Genomic DNA, 6,000 nt, shown 5'->3' with positions numbered 1-6,000 from the left:
AAGCAGCGGGGTTACCAGCAATTCAGGACGGCTTGCCTGGTGATTGACCAGGTTGCCAAGGAGCCTTGAAATCTTGGCTTGTGAATTTGCTGGTCTGAGTTTAGGGCTCAGGGTTTATCCCCAGGTTCCCATCAGTGTGCTGGGATGCTGGGAGGAAATGATGTGATTTTTCCAGTGGAATTTTGCCTGGTTTTTATAAGAGTTTTACCCAAATTAATCAACTAAGATGTTCTGATGAACTTGATTTTCTTTTTTTCCTAGTGGAAAATGTTCCGTTAGAAAGTTTCTGAATGGCCACAAGGTCTTGTGCATCTTATTACTGCTCCAGTGGTGGCTGCTGGTTGTTTCAATTTATTTGCTTGAGATGATCTGGATAATGCAAACATGATGACTGCCATCTTCAATCACAAGAGGAAAATCTTCTAGTTTATTAAATGAACTGTTACTGCAAATCAGAAGAAACATGCTGGGAAGTGGTTTAGTGTGTCTCATATGTGCAAGTGATTTATTTAGCGTTGACTTTTTGTTAAGTTCATCGATGTAAGGGATTACAAAAATCTGTACAAATTCATGCGTACATGAATGTACTTCCATACAGTGAAGGTCATCTGTTCTTGCCTTAGTGTGAGTCCTGATTTCCCTTTAATGGGCAGGAAAAATATATAAAAACCCCAATGTTTGTCATTCATGTAGTGCTTCTTACAAATATCCCATGGTTTAATTCTTGCATCCTGATAGAAAAGCACTAAGTGATATACTCTGAATGCAATTTAAATGGTGCCCACCAGTTGTGTTCATCTTAGAAAGATTATTGGAGGGGATCTGGGGAAGAGAAAGAGCTCTGCTCCAGATATGAACCGTGGCTGCCGTGCAGGGTCTCCCCATGTCTAGACAAGTGCATGGCCATGGGGTGATCGGGCCCTTGCACTTGTGCCTGGGCAGACGCTTTGGTCAGAGCTGCCGGGAAGGGGCTCTGCAGGAGCTGAGGCTCGGACGGCGCCGAGTCAGCAGCAGCTGCTGAGCAACGGCCTGGGGAGCACGAGACAGCAAAATACACAGGTGTGCAGAGCGCAAAGAATGTTGCCCTGCAAAACTCAGTTGACAATTAGACCGATGCTGCACAAGCCAGACAAGATTCCAGCTCTGTCCAGACTCTAGAGAGACTTAACATACAGTAAAACGCAATACATTGTTTTACCATAAAGATAGAGCTGTGTTGCTGAGTATCCGCTGTGCTCAGCTGCGTGCAGTCAGCAGTGGTGTTACGTGTCTTCAGGGGTAGTTACTCCTCATTCAGGCGCAGACAGCCCTGCAGAGTCTTAAATGCAAAGGCTTTGCACCTGTGTAGCAAGAACTGAAATTTCCACAAATATCTGGAAGTTTTTCACAAATTTTGGCAAATGTTTTAGGAGATTTGATTGCTGTGTCACCCGAAGGAGCAATACTACGTGAAATCAAATGTACCAGACCGATGCTTCACAAAGTTTGGTTGCAGATGCTGTTGAATCCCACATGGAAGGTACGTGCAAGGTACTGGTTGAGTCCATGGGTGAATAAGGAGGATGATGTGTGGGCTTCTCACGTTAGCCTGGTCACTGATGAATGAAGGTGGTTGTGGGGTGAGAGCAGCACACCTCGCTGGGCAGTGCTTGAGCATCATGTCGGTGTTGTGACGTATCCCGTTATTTGCTCATAATTGTGCCCGGGAATCCACGTGACTCGGGCTCCGTGACTGGATTTTGTGCTCTCTGTCCTGTGGCGCATCCAGAGCACAGTCGTGCAAAGAATCATCCTTCAGTGGATTTGATCTGCGCCTGAGAATATCCCTGGGTGGTGAATGAGCTTGCAAGTTGACCTCCAAGGAATATCCTGCCGCTGGGGTGAGTTATTACATCTTTGTTGACTTGTAACCTCAAATCTATATCCCACGGAGTCTTGCTGCTTAGCCATTATCTCTTTACCTTGGGGTTATTGATTGTATTAACATGTTCACTTTGCACTTCACACAGCTAGGATACTGATGAGACTTTTGCTCATGTTGCCACTTGGAAAGGTTATTTATGTGTGACCGTTTACAACATCTTTGCCAATCTGGAAAGCAAAATGTTTTAATCATTTATTGAAAGTCTTTATACAAAATAAGTTGCTTACCGAGATAAAATACTTGTTCAAGAGGACATCTTGCCTTCTTTTTTCATTTATTTTGGTGCACCATTTTCAAGTTAAGGAAACATCAAACCTAAATCTGTTCCATCCTCAGTTAGTTACGCAAAGGTTCGTGTTCCTGGTAAAAGACATGACCCAATCTAGGCTTGTAGCAAAACTTTTTTAGCCCTACATGTGCTTGCGGTGTTGTGCTGTCACATATGTAAGTGTCGATAGCATTTTATGTGTACAAAACACATACTTCCATGCTCATTGCTTTAAATTTTCCTTATGCGTCTTCAAATGATGGAAACGAGTTCCTTTACCATGCTGATTGTTCCCCTCTCTGGGACTGTTAGCAAAGCATGGACTTTACTGTGTAATTATATCATGAGGATTTTGGTTTTTGTATCAGACCTAGGAACATCCTGCTGTGTCACGGTGCAGAAAGCTTTGGCATTAATAATCGAGGGCTGATTCCTTCATGCCAAGCTGTTTCATCAAACAGGACTTACCAGGATTTCCTCTGGACACTTTCCGAAGGGACCAGTTTGGCACATGCTTCTCACCCACCACCTGTTACGACAGACGGTGGGGGCCACCTCAGGTTGGGAAATGCTCTCTGTAGATACAAGTATCATAAAGCTGAGCCTTTACAGTTCTTGGAGACATTTCTACAGTGAGATACTGACTGTTTTCCACTAATCTGGAGGCTTTTTTCTTCCCACCCCCCCAAATTGTGGAAAGAAATCTTGAGGGGAAAAAGAAATAGTTTGGTTTCTTTTCAGCTAATTTCCTACCTCATCCTCTAAGTGTAAGTAAATGCGCATATATTTCTTTTTCAGTACAATATAGTTTTGGATTGAATAAGGAAAATATTTCATTTATGCATTGACCGACTGAATTAATCATCCTTTTAAAAATAGGTGAGTGTAGTTCACAAACTTCACTGCGATTTTTGGTCTAAAAAAGTTGCAGTTTTGGCATATTGTTTGTTTTTCAAATAAACCTCACACACGTAGCTTGCCCCAGTGTAACCGTCACGTCTTGTTTTCAATGGCAAGGCAAAATCTGTTTCAAAATCCTGTTTTGAATTCTGGGCACACAACGTTACAACAAGGAGCTTGCTCAGGCTTGGAACGATTGATGCTGTTTGCATCCTTATTGTAGCCAAAATTTTCCATTGAAAATTCATTTCTTAAACAACTGGAACATGAATACCAGTGTTTTCTGTTGGATTCATAATGGTGGAAAAGTAGAAGACAAGGGCATGAACCCAAAGCAGATCAGGTCTAGAATTTCTGCTTCATTTTCATACTCTGCATAACAAAATCCTTAAAGTGAGTCTCGGGAGTCAGACTCAAGGGCCTCTTGATTAAGAATTAAATTACAGGTATGATTTACTAAATTTGTGCTTGGGGAAAGAAGGATTTTGATGATGATGTGATTGGTAAACTGTGCATTTCCTCAGCAACATATTAAAATTAATGGGAATGGCATAACTGTATATGCAGAACACTTCACAAATCTCAGGAAACATGTTGTCTTGTAAACTAAGCCGCATAACCCAAATTCTGTGTTTACTAAAGTAAACCCAAGGGGAGCGTAAAGCTGCCCCCACTCTGCTCAGGATGAAATTTCTTCTGCTGTTAAAGATGATCCAGGCAGAGGAGCTCATTTTGTGATGCTAAGGGAGATATAGGGCTGGGAGGAGATGAAGCTGGAATGCCCCTCAAAATAATGGGTGACTGACTGTCATTGCAATAGGGATGAATTAGAAATTACTAACATGACTTACTGATAACGTGATGTTGAGGAGCTTCGTCAACCAGGACAAAAGAACAGAACATCACACTGGAAGCAGAGTGTGGTCTTAGGGACTGAAATAATAGGCTAGAAAATACATTAGTATAAAATTCAAGTGAGTGATTAGGGGCTAGTAATAAGGATTTCATTTATGAGGTGGGTCTTGTAATTTGGAAGTCTTTGAAGAGGAAGACCAGAGCAATTAATTCTGCATTACATCCAGCTAGTCATTGATAGTACAACCATGGTGCTTCTGGTGCTGTTGTGTGAGACTGTCTGGAATACTGTGCTCAAGTCTGGTCACCTGTATTAAAGAAGAATTAATTAATACAGGAACAGCTACAGGACATAGTACTGGGAGGATCAGGGAGCTTGACTCCTGGGCTTATTCTGTTTTGCAGAGTGGGGAGTGAGACGGGATCATTGTGGTGTGTGAACAGAGAAGGCTGCAGAAGGGGGAAAAATTGGAAGTGTCATAGCACATACATTGACAAATGTAGATTTTTATACTTCTTTAGGAAAAGGTTTCTAGCATTTAGCGCAGTTTAGAGTAAACGTTTTGGAACAGTTTGCTGGTAGGCGAGTCAATGGCAATGTAGGTATGTGCTTTTATCATGAGTCGTGTAGGAAGCTGTTAAGGCGTAGTTGTTGCAATAGTTGACAGATCTCAGTGACGCAAGATAAGACTCTTCCTCTTTCTGTGTTAATAAATTGAAATGCGCTTGGCCTTGTGGAGACTTTTTGAGAATGGGTATGTCTATTCACGTGCAATTACATGGATGTTTGGGTTTTTTTGAAGGTGTAAATAGCTTATTTTCAGGGTGTAAAGTTAGTTGCATGTATGTTGCTGTAGGTCCTTACATCACTTTTAAGCCATGCAAGAATGATATTTCTTCTTAATTCTGCTCCACAGCATTTGATACTGAGACACAGCAGCTATGGGAAACGGCAACTAAGGAGCACTAATTAAGACTCGGAGTGCTTTCAATAAACTTGTATTGCAATGAACAAATTAACTGACAAGGGAAAAAGACAATGTTGCCCTCGAGGGAATGTGCTGACACAGAGATAACTCTAAGTAGTTCAGCAGTCTTTTGATTTGGAAGAAACTATGAAATATTAGTCTGGTTCAGTAGCGTTTGCATCTGATGTGTCAGAAGGAATAGCACAAAAATGTCATCACATTAGAAAACAAAAAAAAAATCCAACTAAGGGAAATACGTGCAGGAAAAGCAGCAGAAAGCTTCAGTAGGCAGTTAATCTTGCGACTGCTGTGGTAGCTGGAGTGCACGAGGACGACGTTGTTTGCAGTTGGTGCACAAGGAATGTGCCTTTCACGTTGCTGGGTGCACAATACGGTGAGGGGAAGTCTCAGACCTGTTCACTTTTTCTACTTGTCTTAAAATACCTTTTTTCTTGTGCAGGTGCGTCTGGAAGAAGATGAGCACGTGCTGTTCTCCAGCTCTCGGGCACAGGAGATGTTGAACTGAGGAGCAGAACCAGGAGCTTGAGCTGTGCACGTGGTGAGAGCAGAAACAAAAAGCATCCAAGAATTGTTTCGTTGCGGTGTTTCGGGTTGGGGCTTCATTTGGTTTAACTTTTGAAAGATGTAACATTGGCACATTGTCAGAGAGCACATGCTTACAGTTTTGATGTCTGAGTCAGTTTGGTATAGAAATGTCGTTGCAGACCTTAGCATTTCTGGTGAGTTGGTAGGGTTTTTCCTAGTGTTTGGCAAATTATTACAGGTTTTTCAGTATGAGCATGTGGGTACAAACAGTGACGTGGTGTTTCCATAAAACCCTGAAACTAAAAGTTTTGGAAGCATTGAACTTAGTGGGTGAAATGGTAGATAGAAAGACCATGATGAGCTTTTAGTAGCACCAATGGCAGCAGAGCCCTTTGGTCACTGGTTTGCTCCTGTAACACCAGCAAATCCATCTTTATTCAGAAGATACTTGAGTTGAAGAAACAAGTTTGGATCCTGGGTTCATGGGTTTCATCTTCATGATTCACAGTTGTTCACATTGCATTGTTTGCATCCACTCA

The 6,000-nt window shown here is 42.0% G+C and overlaps 1 long non-coding RNA gene across 1 annotated transcript in view; it reads left to right on the top strand.

The window, feature by feature from the left end:
* The first annotated feature begins 431 nt into the window (after positions 1-431).
* The window catches only part of LOC110359240 (uncharacterized), a 57,845-nt gene continuing 52,276 nt past the window's right edge, over positions 432-6,000 (top strand). Inside the window, exons 1-2 of the long non-coding RNA XR_010467367.1 lie at positions 432-1,880; positions 5,376-5,474. This is a non-coding gene — a long non-coding RNA (uncharacterized LOC110359240). The remainder of the gene's footprint in view (positions 1,881-5,375; positions 5,475-6,000) is intronic.

This window comes from Columba livia, chromosome 20 (genome assembly GCF_036013475.1).
Source record: "Columba livia isolate bColLiv1 breed racing homer chromosome 20, bColLiv1.pat.W.v2, whole genome shotgun sequence".
Lineage (NCBI taxonomy): Eukaryota > Metazoa > Chordata > Aves > Columbiformes > Columbidae > Columba > Columba livia.
This window is presented reverse-complemented; position numbering and strand designations above follow the sequence as displayed.